The sequence below is a fragment of the Ochotona curzoniae genome, unplaced genomic scaffold, assembly GCF_017591425.1.
Source record: "Ochotona curzoniae isolate NIBS_2020 unplaced genomic scaffold, NIBS_Ocur_1.0 contig_3498, whole genome shotgun sequence".
Taxonomy (NCBI): Eukaryota; Metazoa; Chordata; class Mammalia; order Lagomorpha; family Ochotonidae; genus Ochotona; species Ochotona curzoniae.
Window position 1 is genome coordinate 10,550,912 of NW_024465885.1, and position 18,806 is coordinate 10,569,717.

Below are 18,806 nucleotides of genomic sequence, written 5' to 3' on the forward strand. Positions count from 1 at the left end.
ATCTTCCGGATGCTATGCTGCTGCTAGAGATGGCAGGAAAAGACGGTGATTCCTGTTCTATCCCGAATTCATGCAATAGCAAATGAGAAGAACATGAGCTCAATGAAATTTCTTTGTTATAGAACATTAAAAAAGAAGAGGTTATGTAGATTTGTTACTAAATAGGCTGGGATTTGCACAGATCATAACTAATTTGTTTTAACCACTCCTGTAGAGGAAAATGAAAGCATATTTCTATCACAATAAACATTGTTTTAAAAGATTTTGCTTGAAAGACTAACTGAAAGAGCAGGAGACACAGACCTTCCAGTCATTGGTTCAACAGCTAGAGCGGAGCCACTCAGAAGGTAAGGACGAGCAGCTTCCTCCACATCTCCCACAGAGATGCAGGGGCCCGAACCCTACAGCCATCCTTGGCCAATTTCCAAGGCCATCAGTGCTTTGGGTCCTAATTAAACAGCTGCAACTGGAACTGGTACCAGTGTGGAATTCTAGTGCCACAAGCAGAGGATTGTCCTACTCTTTCATCATGCTGTAACCTAATTACTAGATATTTTAGCTTTAATTATGCAATTATATATTTTATGAGGTGAAATGCAGTAATTTGATATATATATGTATACCTAGGTATATACATGTATGTATAAACAAGTAACCATTTTGATCTGAAGCATTTTTTCTAAATGTACAGATATGCAGTAATCGTACTTTTTTGATAGTAAAAGTATACAATGTGAACTAATCACATCGGAGCTGCTAAAATCACTAGCAATTTGAAATTTGGCTAGTGTGGCTAAGGAACTACACTTCCCTTTCAGCATTTTAAAAAATATTTACCGGCCCAGTGCAATAGCTTTGTGGTTACAGTTCTTGCCTTGCATCCACCAATATCCCATATGGGCTCCAATTCTAATTCTGCAGCCCTGTTTCCCATCCAGCTCCCTGCTTGTGGCCTGGGAAAGCAGTCAAGGATGGCCCAAAGCCTTGGGACCCTGCAGCCATGTGGGAGACCCAGAAGAAGTTCCTGGCTCCTCGTTTCGGATTGGCTCAGCTCCAGGCATTGCAGCCGCTTGGGGAGTGAACTATTGGATGGAAGATCTTCCTCTCTGTCTCTCCTACTCTGTTTATCCACCTTCCCAATAAAAATAAATAAATCTTAAAAAAATTGCAGGTTATTGTTTCAGAGAGGGAAAGACAGCATATATATTCTTTGTGTGTGTGTGAGTGTGTGTGCGTGTGTGTGTGTGTGTGTGTGTGAGAGAGAGAGAGAGAGAGAGATGTTTTATCTGTTGTTTCATTCTCCAGATGGCCACAAAGGTTGGACTTGGGTTGAGCTATAGACAAAATCCAGAAGCTTCATTTCATTGAGTCCCATTTGAGATTGATATATCATTATGCTTTCTCCTTATGCTCAACCAATTAGCCACACATGCACACACTGGAAATCATTTGAACTGATTACCACAAACTCAAATTCAAAGCTTTTGAAATAATCATACTTATCAAGAAGTCTAACATTAGAAGTAGCCCCAGGAGGCTCCTTATAATTTGTCTGCAATGAGTTTAATGTTGTAAAATTGGGCAGACACTAATTCAATGACCCGTGTCATTTTAAGAAGATAGAATAGATTTACAGGAATAAAAAAGCCATAATGTAAAAATAGAGACAGAAACTGGAGTGATTTTATGGCAGGTCAATAAACACCAGGGGTTTCTGGATACCACTAGAACTTTAGAGAAAATTATGGAATAGATTCTTACTCAGCACCCATCAGGTGCAGGGCTTATATCTGAGTGTTTAGAATCCAGATTATAGGACAATAAAATGTTTATTATTCTATCATCTAGCTTGCAGTACTCTATTACTGGCAGTGCTATTTTACATGAGCTTATCTTATTTTCTAATTTAACACTACATAGTCTTTCATCCCCAAGTGATTGCAATGGCCAGTGCTATGCCGATCTGAAACCAGGAGCAAGGAACTTCCTCCAGGTCTCCTACAAGGGTGCAGGGTCCCAAGGCTTTGGGCTGTCCTCCACTGCTTTCCCAGGCCACAAGGGAGGAGCTGGATAAGAAGTGGAGCTACCGGGATTAGAACTGGTGCCCATATGGGATCCTGGTCCATTCAAGGTGAGGACTTTAGCCGCTGTGCCACGGTGTTAGGCCCAATCTTTAGTATTTTTTAGGACTGATTATTTTTTAATTCTCACAGGAGCTGTTGCCTAGAACTAACTCTCTCTCTTAGACAGTTGATGGGTATAGAATTCTAGATTGATTTCTATTATTACTATTTTATCCTGAATTCAGCTTTCAGTTATTTAGGAAACTTATTTTCATCTTGTTAATACAATAGTTTATTTGGGGGGGTGGGTGGTATAGAATTGTGGCATGGCATATAAAGGTATTGTTTGTGATGCCAGATTCCCATACTAGCTCCAGTTCAAATCTCAGTTATTCCAAAGCCAATCCAGCTTTCTGCTAAAGCGAGTCCTTTAGCTCCTTCATGCATGTTGAATACCCAGAAGAGGATCTGAATCCTAGCTTTGGCCTCCGTCATTGCCACCATCGAGAGTGTGAACCAATAGGTAGAAGATCTATCTCCTCTCTCTCTTTTTTGTTATCTGTCTCTCTCATTTACTCTTTTTCACATACAGACACACACATATAAACATGCAACCTTTATTTCACCATCTCTATCTCTGTAATCATACACTTGAAATAAAGAAAATAAATCTTAAGAAAAAATAGTTTTATTTTTTTAAATAAAAAAATTTTTTATATGCCTGTTTTGTGCTTTTATTGTTCTTTTTCTTTAATTTTCATATGATGAGTCCATGTATAGATTTTTCTGCATATGACTGTTAGGAACTGTTGAAAATTATATGGAAACTCAATATATTTTGAACATTTTCATTTTTTAATTTCAGATATTGCTAGTTTTCTTTTCTAACTGAATTATTGCTGAAGCTTTGACAGATCAATAAATGTTATTTAATCTAGCTTTATAAATATTTTAATATTTTCTATTCATTTTTTCTTTGCTTCATCTGCAAATCAATCTTCTATTTACTAATTTCTTTACCATTTGTACTTCTAATTAAACTATCTCATGATTGTGCATTTCATTTATTTCTTTCCTAAAAAAATTCTAATTTCCAGTCATTCCTAAATTTGATCACTTCACTATGTACCCTTGGATATATTAGTATTATTATTTTAAATATTTCCTTAATATCTGCATTATAGGGTTAGTTATTAAGTCTATGCAAATACATTTATTTCATGGGGCCAATTTGATGGCTCAGTTGAAAAATCCTCTACCTGCCAGCACTGGCATGCCAGCTGGATGCTGGTTCCAGACATGGCTGCTTCACTTCCCATTCTGCTCCTTGGTTCTGTCAAGGGAAAGCAATGAAGGATGGCCCAATGTTCTGGGACCACCATGTACTGGCTTGGAAGACCAGGAAGAAGCTCCTGACTCCTTGCTTTAGATTAGCTTGGCTCTAACCATTCTGGCTCTTGCTACTTGAGTAATCATTGAATACAGATAACATTAAAGAAATATGATTAAAATTTTATGTTCTATATTTTTAATCTTCTGATGTGGGTCTACTTAATGTCATGTTGAATATTGGGTTGTTAAAAACATAAAAAAATAATTTTTGGCATAAACCATGAGTAATCTCTTGAATATCTGAATTCAGGGTCTGCCCTCCACACTGGGATCCCATATGGAAACTGGGCTCTGTCCTGACTGCTTTACTTGCAATCCAGCTCCTTGACTTGGAGAGCAGCCAAGGAGGTCCCAATTCATGGAGCCCAGGGACCCATGTGAGAGATTCAGAATTTCCTGATTGCCAGCTTTATCATTCCAGTTCTCTTGCCATGGTGACAATTTCAGAAGCGATTAAGCAGATGGAAGATTTCTCGTTGTTTTCCTCTATATAACTCTGACTTTCAAGTAAAGTAATTATATTTTAAAAATTACTTGAACTCCATTTCCTCTGAGTTAGTTAAAGACTCTTCTCATAGTCTCAGGTTTATGCTTTGGTACCTTCAAGTTGTGTGTATTTAGAAATTTACCCAGCTTTGGTATTTGTTCACATTATAAGAGTTAACCAAATTCATTTTCTTTTTTTTTTTTAAGATTTATTTTATTCTTATTGGAAAGGCGGATATACAGAGAGGGGAGACAGAGAGGAAGATCTTTCATCCAATGAGTCACTCCCCAGGTGGCCGCAACGGCTGGAGCTGAGCCAATCCGAAGCCAGGAGCCAGGAGCCAGGAGCCAGGAGCCAGGAGCCTCTTCCAGGTCTCTCATGCGGGAGGGTGCAGGGTCCCAAAGCTTTGGGCCGTCCTCGACTGCTTTCCCAGGCCACAAGCAGGGAGCTGGATGGGAAGTGGAGCTGCTGGGATTAGAACCTGGGCCCATATGGGATCCAGGGCGTGCAAGGCGAGGACCTTAACCACTGCACTATAGCGCCGGGCCCAACCAAATTCATTTTCAAAACTAGAAGGAGGAGCTTCCTCTGGGTCTCACACATGGGTTTAGGGTCCCAAGGACTTGAGCCATCCTCTCGTAGCATCCCAGTCCATAAACTGGATGGGAAGTGAAGCATCCAGGACTAAAATTGTCATACATATTTAATGCTGAACAATTTATACATTAAATAATGTAAATACTAAAGTAACGAAAAGTAATCCTTAATGTCAAGATGTTGAGTCAAATTTTGACTTCTAATTACATTTTAAAATAACTACAAATGAATTATAGCACTGTGTGAAGTTGAAGACAGAAATTAAATTTGGAGTCTCTTACCTGGATAAGAACCCAAATACTTAAAAAATCACTTACTGCTTAGCCCAGTACGTTAAATAGAAAGCCTGACCTGGGAGGAAAATGAAGACCTTAAGCAAAGCCAGCCAGTACAAGATTCACGACCTCCAGGAGTTGTCTTAACTGCTCTGCAAATACTTCTCATTAACACTTTGTTTCCTAGATTATTTTAAAACATATTTTTTTAAAAAATGAAAATTAAAAAAACCTGATGAATTAAAGGTTCATAGACTCAATGAATCAATGGGAAAGTAATTGTATGATTCTGTTGAATACTCCTGAGAAGTCCTGGCTTGTGATGCTTGTTGAACCAGCAATAGTGAGTTTTTGGTGAGTGGGGACACTACATAAAAATGAATCAGAAATAGAAGGGGGAAGAAAATTAAATAAATATTGTGGATAGCTAGGAATGTTTAAGCTAGATTCCACTGGTAAATGAGGATATGGATGTTTGACCTTGCCTCGTAACATGATATTATATCATCTGCACTTTCAAATAGTTATTTAACTTATTTATAAGCCTTATTTGTCAAAATAAAGGAAAACACAATGTTTCTACCACTATAAAAGCTAATAGGAAGTAGTTAATAATCATAAATATTCCAACTATAACGTATAATTAATGATTAAGCTTCTACCTTGAGGATTCTTATAGGTCTTAACTGAAATTATAGAAGTCTGATTGTCAAAATTAAAATAGAGGGCCCAGTGCAGTAACCTAGCAGCTAAAGTGCTAAACCTTGCATGCCTCAGGGTCACATATGCACACCTATTCTTATCCCAGGAGCCCCACTTCCCATCCAGCTCCCTGTTTGTGGCCTGAGAAAACTGTGGAGAACGGCCCAAGGCCTTGAGACCCTGCATCCATGTGAGAGACCTGGAAGAGTTTCCTGGCTCCTGGCTTCAGATAGGGGCAGCTCCAACTGTTGCGGCCACTTGGGGATTGAATCACTGGACGGTAGATCTCCCCTTCTGAGCTCTCACTTTTTTCCTTTATATCTGCTTTTTCAATAGAAATAGATTAAAATCTTTAAAAAATTAATGTAGATTCTTAAATCATCAACAAAATATTTAAGTATTTCTATTTTCTAGTTCCTACTTCCACATTCTATTTTCTCTAGAAATTATCAAAAAAAAAATCATGAAACTGGTGCTTGATACCATGTATTCTATTAGTCATCAAATTTAGGATAAAAGAATACAGGAAATACATTGTCAGGTCTCAATGACCCAGTTTTTCTGGAGAGTAAAGGGTTCATACAAATGTGAGCTTAGAGTCCGAGTCCACGTTCTCTTGCACTCATATTCGGTACAGTCATGCATTGGTGCTGGTATCAGTACCAAAGCACTTTACAAATGTTATGTGCTGTAAGACATCAGGTGATTTCACATGAACTGTAAATAAAGATTATCAAAGAATGGCAAGGAAATCATGATAGACTAACCATGATTAGCTTACATACCACAATATGTTAATATTCAAACTTATGTTTTATGTACTTTAAATTTCATATAAATAAATTACATTTCATGCAATAGGTTAAATAAGTTTCTTTTAAACAGATTACATTTTATAGAAATAAAGTTATTCACCTGGTCTAAACCCGAACATAGATGCAATATCTAAAGCACAAAATTCTGCCTCAATGATCCTTATCACTAATAAGGCAAAGAATGATCAATGCAAGACAAACTTTTTTTTCTGTGTGATTCACAGTGAAGACTAGAAGATTCATACGTATGAAGTAGGCATACACGAGGAATCTCTGAAGCTTTCTTCTTAGGGTTTTTAAATTCTGCAGTTTCCATCAGTGAAAATTTAAGATTGATGAATGTTTTAGAATTTGTTATTGATTTTAGTCATTTCAGTGCCCATTAAAAGCATGATGTGTCTTGACTGTTATTTCCACTAAGCTGTCATGGGTCATGTAAATGAAATCAGCAGTCTGCCCTGATTAGCACTATGGAGCCATCCAGACATTGGTAATGGCAATAATGAAACTTCTTGTTCCATTCGGTTGCTTTTAAATCTCTCTACAATGTTTACTATTACTCAAAAATATCTGCTGCATAAAACAAGCAAGCATGGAAGCTATTGAGATTTTATTTTTATTAATATTATAAACAGATACACAAGAATGAAAATTGTGACTATTATTTCTTTATCGTTACCCTACCACTGCCACTCAAAATGCAATAATAAAAGCCACTTCCACGTTATATTAAAAGGAAAGTTGAGATTCCCATATCAATTAAGAAAAAAATACGCTAAGGAAAAACTGCTATGGAGAAGCCTGAAACGCTGCAGAACATGGAGTTCTAATCTGAGTAATTCTGAGACAGTTTTCACTTAACGTATATGTAAAGCATATTAGGGTCAAAATGTAGGTAAATTTGTTTCCCAGCGATCAAAACATTATAGATTTGTTGAATTTCATAAAATGTATTATTCTGCAATGCTTAGATGAGAGTACTAAATTTTTCTCATCTTACACTTGTTTGTAACAATACACCGGTCATGCAATGTTTACCTTAACATGTTAACCTAACATAGATGTATTGAATTTTAAGTCTTATCTGCAACTGCCTTAGCAGGGACAGTCAACATGTTTTTCTGGTCCTTATATAGAACGAGCCCATGTTCTCCACTCCTGCTTCAGACATATCTTATACATTAATTTACCTAAATAAATCTTTGGATTATCATCCTACTCTCACAGGTAACACTAGAATAAAATATATATATTTTTTTTACAGAACTAAAAAGCAATGATAGTATTTTATCACTGATAGAAAAATTTTATTCAGCATCACTTGTTTATCCGTCTACTAATTTCCAAGATCAAATTATTCATTCTATTCTTACATTATACAGGGATTCACTTCCTAGAATAGCACAAGTATGAAAACCTTCAAAGTCCTAGTGCTATTAACCACCATGAAACCTCCCTCAACGATTGCCTAGAAGATGCTAGCACAGTGACACAGCAGCCTGATAATCTTCTGCCAGCATTTCATATGGATACTGGTTCTTGACATTCCTGCCCTTCTTCCAATCAAGCTCCGCAGGAATGGCCTCAGAGAGTAGCAGAGAATGGCCTAATGCCTTGGATTCCTACACCCATGAGAGAGACTCAGAAGAACCTCCTGACTCCCGTTTCAGACATAACCGGCTGTTGTGGCTCGTTGGGGAGTGAACTGGTATATGAAAACTCTCTCTTGCCATATATCCTGATCTCTCTGTAACTCTCACTTCTGACTTCCAAGTGAAATAAATAAATATTTTAAAACAGAAGGGAGCCCACACATGTAAACCAACTAATCTTTGAAAAGAACACTGAAAGCAATCCACAGGAAAAGCCTAGCCTATTGAACAAATGCTGTTAGAACAACTGGATAGCAGCTGGCAGAACTAAGAAGCAAGACCCACACCTGTGACATGATACAAAAATTAGCTCTAAGTCAATCAAGGACCTAAACCTACACCCAGAAACGATCAAACTATTAAAGGAAAACATAGGAAGCACTCTCTAATAAATCAGAATAGGAAACGACTTCTTAGAAAAGACTCCAAAAGCACAGGCAGCCAAAGCCAAAATGACCAAATGGGACTACATCGAACTAAAAAGCTTCTGTACAGCAAAGAAAGCAATTAACAAAGTGAAGAAACAGCCAACAGAATGGGAGAAAATTCTTGCACACTACACAAGTGATAGGGGACTAATATCCAGGATCTACAAAGAGCTTCAGAAACCCAGGGACAGAAAAAAAGTAAAAATTGAATTTGTTTTTTTGAGAAATACCAGCTCATTTCCTTCACATATTGCTTAGCTGAGTAGTTTGGTTTGCTGTTGTTTAGTTTGTGAAGCTTTTGTAAATTCTGGATATTACTCCCCTATCTTTTCTGTATGTGCAAGGATTTTCTCACATTCTGCTGGTTGCTTTTTTGCTTTGTTGTTTATATCTTTTGTTGTGTAGAAGCTTCTTGGTTTGATGTAGTCCCATTTGTTTATTTTGGCTTTGACTGCCTATACTTTAGGTAAATTTTCTAAGAAATATTTGCCTATATCTTATGGAGTGCTTGATATATTTTCCTCTAATAGTTTTATGGTTTCTGGATGCTTCCTACTGTCTATGACAAAACTCTGCCCTTGGCCCGAATTTTTGTTGCTATGCATTTGCAATTATATACTGAGTCTTCTTGCAATTTTGTGGATCTATTCAATTCATGTAAGCAAGCAGCAACAATTTCGTGTAAGATAAGAAATTTAATCAGAAGTTATTAATAAATAAGATACTATAGTACTCTGTAGCATACTAAAATTTTATTTCACAGATTGTCACAGTATTATTTTATAAATTCATATGAACTTATTGGCTAATTCAAATTTGATTGGTTTCTTTGTTCATTAACAGGCTCTTTTGTGAGTTTATATTTTCAGCTACTTTTAAAATGAACTCAAACATATGATTCTAAAATCTCAGTGATTAGAAATTCAGTCCCCTTTAAATTCAAAATAATTAATTTACATGTCTTCCAAAGTGAAAGTGATAATGACATATCTAATTGAGAAGGTGCTAAAAAATTAACATTTTGGGTGTCATTAGCAAAATTTTACTTGTTTTTTGACCAGGAACAGGTTTGTAATGTATTATTTATGCAGCAGAGTGTAACCACTCCTTCTGTGTTTGTTCGGTCTGTTTCATCATTGCTCACAAAACCAATTTTTCAAAACGCCTATTTTTTTTTCTCCATAAATCAAACCAGTTCTGTTGGAGCATATTGTATCCTTTCATGTAGAAATAGTGCAAGGGAACAATATTTAAAACTAACGAAGTGTAACTGATATATTTTTCACAGCTGTAAATTTATAATTATGCAGTTATTGTTTTTTTTCCAATCTATGTTTACACTCAGCTAAATATTGTATTTTCAAAATATGTGATATTAAAATATATGGTATTTTAAAAATATTTGTTTATTTTTATTAGAAAGGCACATTCACAGAGAGAATATGAAACAGAGTGAAAAAACTTCCTTCTGCTGTCTTATTTCCTAAATTCCTCACAATGCCCAGAGCTGAGCTGATTTAAGCTGGGATACAGGAGTTTCGTTTGGGTCTCTTGCATGGTTTTACAATCCAAAGGCTTTGGGCTCCACTTATTTCTCTGGCCACAAGCAGAGAACTCCTTGAGAAGTAGAACAACTGGGTCATGAAGTGGTACCCATATTGTGTCCTGGTACCCACAGCGGGAGGGAGATTTAGCCAATGGAACTGTTGTGTTGGGCCTGATGCTATATTTCAATAACAATGTTTTAACATTTGTATATATGTGTGCTGTGAAAATAGTGTATTAAAACAGACAAATCTTTTAGGTTTTGGTGGACAAGAAACACAATACAGTACAAACAGTTAGATGATGAAACTTTTGTATGGAAAATAACAACTTCGAGATTTTATAGCTACCACAGTTTTTCATCAAATTTTAAAGCCATCACATGCTTTCATTTAATGCAGAAAACATTAGATGCCTAAATAACTCCAGATAATTTGAAGAGCCATAATCCAGAATGGTAGAATTCACAGTGGATCCAAGTTTGGTTTCCCATTAGTGCAGAGATGTGTCTTTACTATAGGACATGAATAGGTGTTTCAGGTATTGGGTAATTCTACAAAATAAAATAGAAGTTTAACAGAACTTGCTTTAATAAAGGGAACAGTTAATTTTGTTTACTACACATAATGGATATTTGACCAAGATAAACAATTTTTGCCTGTCATGAGGTCGATGTCTCAAAGAATGTACAGACTCAGAAATCTCTAGACTAAAATTAGAAATTATTCAGTAATATGTATAGAACTAAAGAGAAATTTTAACAGTATGTCTTTCTTTAAAAGTGTTTTTTTCGAAAAGTCATATATACAAACAGAAGGAGAAACAGAGAGGAAGATCTTTTGTCACCTGATTAACTCCCCAAGTGACCATGATGGCTGGAACTGAGCTGAACTGAAGCCAGAAGTCAGGAGACTCTTCTGGATTACCCACAAGAGTGCAGAGCCCTAAGTCTTTGGGCCATGCTCAACTAATTTCCCAGGCCACAAGCAAGGAGCTGAATGGAAAATGAGGCTGCTGAGATTAGAACCAGTGCCCATATGGGATCCTGGTGCATGCAAGGCGATGGCTTTAGCTGCTAGTATCTGCACAGCTCTGGAAGATCTTTCTCTTTGTCTCTCCTCCTCTTGGTATATCTGACTTTCTAATAAAATAAAATGCATAATTAAAAAAACAGAATTGATCCCAGTACAGGATGAGATCTTGCTTTTGTTTTACAGCTGATGTGATAAGTTCATTTGCCCAAATTGGTTCCTATACATTGAACTGGAAGGGCCTGTTTGCCTGGTTCAGTTGTTAAGTACCAGACTGGATATAGCTGTTACTGATTGGATAGTTTAGACTGAATGATCGGGTGTCTGCTTTATGCCACTGCATTTGACTGGATAATCTGTATTGCACACTAATGTCGGGCTGCTCCCCTCTTCTGTGCATGGTGAAATAGGGCAGTCCACCGGCTGGTGAATAAAGGCTCCTGAGTTTCCAAAGGTCTACCTTTGACTCATTTCTGGGATAGGTTTGGTCAAATTGCAGCAGTTGAAAATCTGAGATTTTACAATTATTTGTAAGCCAGAATTTTTTCTCTATGGATTTGGAAGAAACCATGAAAGTACTGGCAGGAAACAAGACTGTTTTTGTTAGGTTGGCAGAATAGGATGTTGGCCAAAGGCCGAGTGAGAGTGAGTCCTCGGTCATTCATCCTGACCTTGTCTACTCAGGAATGTCATGCCATAGGGAATAATACGGTCTTTATGATATCATTGGTTATTTTTTTTTCCTACAAACTCCCACAAGGAGTGGTGTAACTGTTCAGTAATGTACTGCAACCATAATAAGTTTGTGTCAAATGTGAGGAACTGTAAATTATTAACCTTCAATTAACCTTCAATTTTAACCTGGTCCTAAACAATCTGAATCAACCTTAGGAAAAAAAAAGAAAAAGAAAAAGATGATTTCTTATATTTTTGGTGTAATCATTAGCCTACATAGGAAGGGAGGCATTGGCAAATTGTCAAATTTCATGTTGCCCTGAAATAAGAATATCTTGAATGACTTAAGCTTTCATTTTAACCTTAACTAGTGAATCAAGGCCTGACAGAATGACTTACAGAGCTGAGATGATGTTTGTTAAGCCATGATGATCACTCTTTTGGTGCAAATGATCTCATTTTGAGAGATGCAAAATAATGTCTGATTGTAATACACATAAATTGCAATCTTAGTGACATACATAGCAACCGAAGACAAAGAATATCATTTGCAATTACTGCAGCCTTCCAGTTAGAGCTCACCTCTGTCATGGGAAAGAGGCCGATGATGCACCCAATGAGACCTACTACTTGTTGATTACTGACCCTTACATGTTTATTCTTCAGGTTGAATAAATGAATACAATTTCTCTAATTTTTGGAGGGTCAGTCTAGGAAATAGTTTAAGATATTCTGTCTGCATCTATTGCAAAATAAAATTTACTGATACTGGCATAGACTAATAGGGGATGTGCCAGAGTATTTTCGACAGGAGGAATATAATTTGGAGCTGTCTATATATTTTTCAGGAATCATCTCATCCTGCATCTTCCAGTTCTTCATGGTTTTCTCCTATTTCTTGAATTCCTTATAGCAGAAACTTCAGCAGATTTTGTTCTAGCATGTCTGTTCAAGGATGTTTCACAATCCAACCACCTTGAAAGATTTAAGAAAGCAGATGCAAATTTGTTATCCAAGAGTATAAGGTAACATCTGTTTCTGGGGCAAGCATTGACAGACTTATTAACATTCTATTATACTTGACGTTCCTTAAATTCAGTCAGCAGTTACACTTGGTTATGTCAAAACCACCTGACTGTTACACTTGACAATGTGATACATTACATAATGGAACTATGTATGGGCATTGTTACGATATACAATTTACTCTGATAATGGTTATTTTGAAATCAAATAGATTTGAATATTATAATGAATATGATTATGGTTTCATGGCACTGATTCCATTTGTGCTTCTTTTAATTTAAACTGTAACTGACTCAAATGCTGGCTGATAGCAAGTGGATATCTTCATAGTCACACACTGAGAAACCACATAATCAATTATGTGCATGTACATGCAAATGATATTGTTAGAGTCTTGCATGAGACTTTTCTTTCCAAGTTTGGTCATCTGAAAGATAATGATATGATTTTAGGCAACTAGTTTTGGATCATGAGTTTGAAAAACACACCTCCACCACCTATATAATCCCTTCTTCCCACCTGCAAGTCAAATTATGCTTACCTATTGTTACCTGGATCCGGAGGAGTATGTGATGTAATATTTTTACATAACCATTCCCTTCCCAAGCCTTTTAAAGCCCCTGTTAGGGAGGATTCTGACTTCTAACTCTCATGCTTCATTGCATGCTTTATTACTCCACCTTATGAAAATAGAAAATAGTTACCAATAACATCCTTTTGATAGCCTTTGAGCAAACTAGACAGGATTACCATTCTGACTTTTCGATGAGTTTTGTCCCAACCTTCTGATAGTTAAATTTTGAGTCCAAAAGTCATTACTTCAATCACATTTTCAAGTGTTATCTCTCCTGAAAATCCCACCCCCAACCATGGTGGAAAGTTTTTTGTTGTTGTTGCTTGCTTGATTTTTGTTTAGTTTTGTTTTGCTTTGCTTTGTTTTGTTTATGGCTTAATAAATGCTGCTTTTGTTCATTGATCAGTACATGCAAAAACTGCTCTTTCATGTGAGGGAAGAACAGAGGTTGTCTCCAACCATTGTTCTGATTCCCCATAACAATTATTTTTATACTGTAAATGAGGCAGAAGGAATATTAACTTGAATTAAAAATAAAGCATTATGTTAAATTGTATTATAAAAGGAAATAAATATTTTAGGCTTTTAATCTATACTCTTATCACATAATACCTTTATTTATTTTTCAGTGACTTAGCATATAGTCTTATATATCACCTAAAACCATAGATGATCCCATTCAATTCTATATTTTCAGTTAGGGAGATGCTTGAACATTCTTACTGAATAGCAACTTTAAAAATCAAAAGAGAATTTGTGAAGCAATAGAATGCTAAAAGGTATATTAATGAATGCCTCTTGTTTTACTTTTCATAGTATGATGTTTTAGTAAAGCTTGAAACATTGTCATCTAAGAAAAATATGAGAATTGATAAATTCAGTGTACTGAAAGTATTCATTTGGAAATTGATTTACAGTATTGCAAACATAATTACTGTCTGATGCTCATTTTCTCTGTATTTAATATTTTCAGTGTGCACTATATGTTGATTTTGCTTTCCTTCTGGAGGAAATGAGATGTGAAGTGCCTTGCATTGTGTTTATTGTTTTTCAAACAAAAATTACAAATTTGACATGTATCAATTTGATTGTACTTTTTCTCCAAGTCAGTCTCTAGAATTTTAAGTACATTATATTTAATTTTGATGGGCCAAGAGGGTGAAGTAGTGAAAAGTTTTCAGTTGTAATACGTTCTTTGAATACGAGAGATCATCTAATGTGTCATGAGCAGTATGTCTGCTGTGAAAATTTTGCTATTAATGAAATTATCAATTAGTCACGTGAATCATGGGGAAAAATGTAACTGAAATCTATAATTCACAGCTATAGATGTTTGTTCCTGCCATTTGACACTGCTAACTTAGTGAATCATACTGATTACATTTACTCAACTCATTTCACTACATAGATCAAGGCAAAAATGCAAGTAAATCTTAATTTTAAATCAAATTTATCCACACACCTCTTGTGAGTTGACCAAATCTATGCCATAAATGAGTCAAAGGCAGACACTCTGAAGCTCAGTTATCTTTAATTGACAGCTGGTGGATTGTACTATGTCCCAACACACAGAAGAGTGGAGTAGCCAGGATCAGCTGTGTTCAGGGGTTTTTAAGCAACGATCATTCAATCCACTAAGAGAGCACTGGCACGTGATCTGAATCATTGAACCAACCAAGCTTACATCAGTGTGCAAAACAAATTATCCCAGTTAATTGTAATGACATGTAACAGACATCAGAGTAGCTTAAGCATCATGCACTCTAAAGTATCCAATCAATAATAGCTATATTCTGCCTTCTAGTGAACAACTGAACCAGGCACGTAGGTCCTTCCAATTTCAGCTTGTGTTAAGCACACTCATTCATATTCCTAGGGCTTTACAAGAACACAAGCCTTTTTGAGAACCCAAGGTTATGGGCATGTCCCTGAAATATTTCAGGAAATCTAGCCTTATTGTCACCATTTTTATTCTCTTGACTGTCACAAGCTCTTTCCAACATATTTTATTGCAGTTTACATGATATATGACAGAGTTTATAATGTTAAAGTATGTGCCAGTTATTGCTTCCTAGTGCTTTGCATGGCTAAGGTTTTATTTAAACAGAACACTGTCATTGTTGCATAGCTTCTGTTAAAAATCACATCGTTATTATCTGTGAAATAAACCCATGATGATACATTTGGTTTCTGAAGACTTAGGACTCCATTTATTTACCTTTTCCTGAATAATCTTCTCTGCCATAAGCGGAGTTTTGGCAAACTTAACAATGCCTCTCTGGATAACCATATGTACAGAAGTCTGTAGAGTGTGTATCCAATAAGGAACCTCTGACTGAGAGATTGTGTTCTTTAAAGCTGGTTGATGAGGCTGAAGGAATCCAAAGATGTTTATATAACATTACCAAACAAATGAATAAAAACTGTCTTTCCACAAGAAATAACTAGTTACTATTAATACATTTCATTGTTTTCTCAATAGATGATTCTAAAACCCCATTATATTATTTTAAAGTTCATCGTCCTCTATTTCATATTGCTCTTTCTGTTTTTATACAAACATACCTGCTTAGAATTTTATTGCCCTGAAAAAAATGCAAGCATCTTTCAATTATGCAATGCACGTTGTCATGGGCTTTCATCATGTTTTCTTTCTCCTCCTCTTCCTCTTCTTCTTCTTCTTTTTCTTCTCCTTCTGCTGCTTCTTCCTCCTCCTCCTCCTATTTTCTATTAAACTGTTAAGGTTATGCAAGTTTTCTAGGTGATTTTCATGTTTTGAAAATAAAATATGTGTCAGATCAATTCCAAGGATACTTTCTTGTATATTTTATTACAATTTATCATGACTTCCTATTGTACTGAAGTTTATTTTTAATTTTGCTAAAATCGTATCATTTAATCTTAACCATTTGTATCTATTTTTAAAAATTTCTTCTTATCTCAAGTTATTTCCTCCCAATTATTTTTCCTTTAGTACATACTTATTTAATTTACCTAAAATGGATTTTGTTTTTTGTAAAATAAGGACTTAATGTTAGCTTTATTATTGTTGTTGTTGTTGTTGTTTAAGAATACAACAGTCACAAAATCATTTACAGATCTGTTTTGCACCAATGATTCAGAATATGACCAAGTTCATAAACAGAATTTCATATATGGTTAGGTTTATTTTTATAATCCCTTTCCTATTTAGTTAAACAATGCATTAATTATGGTACTAATTATACGCTATTATTTTCTAGGTGTATAGGATTTGCTTTTAGTGTAAAAGAAATCCTAACTTTTTTCTCTATATTTCTCAAAATTTTATGGTTGATTGTTTTAATTTCTTTGAAAAACTATCAAATATTGACTTAATTTAGCTAAATATAGAGATTATTTACCAGAAAATATTCATCATTTATCATAAAATATTCACATTATTAAATTTCACAAGTATATATATTTTTTTAATTAATGTGTTTTTGTGACATGTCTTTCAACAGTCTTCCTTCTACTGATCCACTCCCAAAATAACTACAATGGCCAGAAATGAGTGGATCAGAAGCCAAGATCCAGGAGTCACCTCCATGGGTGCAAGGGACCAAGGACTTGAACCATGCTCTGCTGCTTTCACAGACCATAAGCAGAGAGTTGGATCAAAAGTAGAGCAACAAGGAGCAGAAATGGTGCCCATAACGAATGCTGGCATTAAAAGTGAAAAACTAGCCTGTTGAGTCACCATACTTGCCCATATCATTTTATAATAAAACAGATAAAAATATTTTAGTTAAGTATATTTTGTATAGAGAGTATAAAGAAACAGTATTTAGCTTAAGCAACAACCAGATTTTACTGTAAGTCTGGCTATAGTTGTTTGTTAATTTAAGTTCAAACTTAGATACTGTTTTTGTAAAGCAAGATAAGTTAATGAAGGTGATTTTTGATATGGCTACTTTTTTATAAATGTGAGTGATTCCAATTGTATCTATATATTTCTTTTCAGAAAAGAAATTTACCATGTATGCAAATAGGAGTAATTTTTCTCAAGTATAGTTCTCTACAAAATGTTCTTTACATATAGCATTTTTATATCAGTTTTCTATGCTTTAGAGATGTTCTTATATGTGAAAAAAATTTTACTGTTTGTATTTTATTTATTTTTGATTTTATTAATCAAATGTGCTGTAAGTTTATCTTATTTTTTTTAAGAAAATTTGGTAACTTTTTAATACTTCTTTTTTTTGTGTGTGTTACAAGGTCCTAATCTTATTCTACCCAGTTTCTATAATTTTTTTTCATATTTTTCTGATCAATGGGCTTGTGTATCCTGTCATTTATTTCCTTTTTGGGGGGGTTATTTTTTATTTCTATTTTTATTTAAAAATATTTGAACAATGCGGAAATATACATAAAGTCCAAAAAGCACCCAGGAACTTAATATAATTTAGCCTTTTCCCTTTCATTTTACCATTTGATCTTCTATTACAGCATGCCGGGCAGAAAATTTTGTTTTAATATTACTTCATATCAATCCTTTAAAATATAATGTGTGCTATTTTATCATTCAGTATCAGATACTTTCTAAATTCAGCTGTTTCCCTGATGTTATTCACTACATTTTAGGAGTATTTTGAGTTTCACCAGGAATCCATCGTTGATTTGGAAGCAGAAATGGATATTATATTGCATCTTCACATCTGGATATGATAATTTCTATTGCACAGTTTCTCCAGATGACCGTATTAATTTTGCTTATTCAGTTGCTAGGATTTTAACCCCACCAAACTCAGGTTTAAATGTAGTTCCCTCCAGGAGGTCTTAGGAGGAGGGACTTGCTGGGACCTTTAAGAGGTAAACACATCCTTGAAGTGCTACCCTTATAAAATATTTTTCCAATGACAGATTAACTGATTAATAAGTTATTACAAACGGGATCTGTTATTAATGGAGTGTTGATCTCTCTCTCTTTCTCTTTTTCTCTCTCTCTCTCATTTCAGATTTACAGAGAGAAGGAGAGATAGAAAGAAAGACCTTCCATCTTCTGGTTCCCTCACCAAAAGGCCACAATGGCCAGAGAAGACCAAAATCCAGGACCCAGGGGCTTCTTCTGGGTCTACCACACAGGTGCAGGGTCTCAAGGCTCTGGGCTGTCCTTGGCTGCCTTTCCAGGCCACAACCAGGGAGCTGAATGGAAAGCGGAACAGCTGGTATATGAATCTGTGCCCACATGGGATCTCGGCACATGAGAGATGAAAACTTTATCCGCTGTGCTACCATGTGGGTTTCTGTCTTGTCTTCTGTCAAGCTTCATTCCTTGTAAATTATTCAGACTGAAGTGTTCAGTAATAGCAATAAAACAGGAACTAAGAATATTTTTACAAATATCCCATGGGATACATTAGACATGTTCTTAAATATATAAATTAGTATGCTAAGAGTATAATCATCAGAATTATTACAGATCCAGGTATATAAGGACCAGGAAGGAGATCCCTTTAGAATGAAGAAAGAGAATAAGCTCAATATTACAAAAATTGTGATTTATCACAGGCACATAAGTTT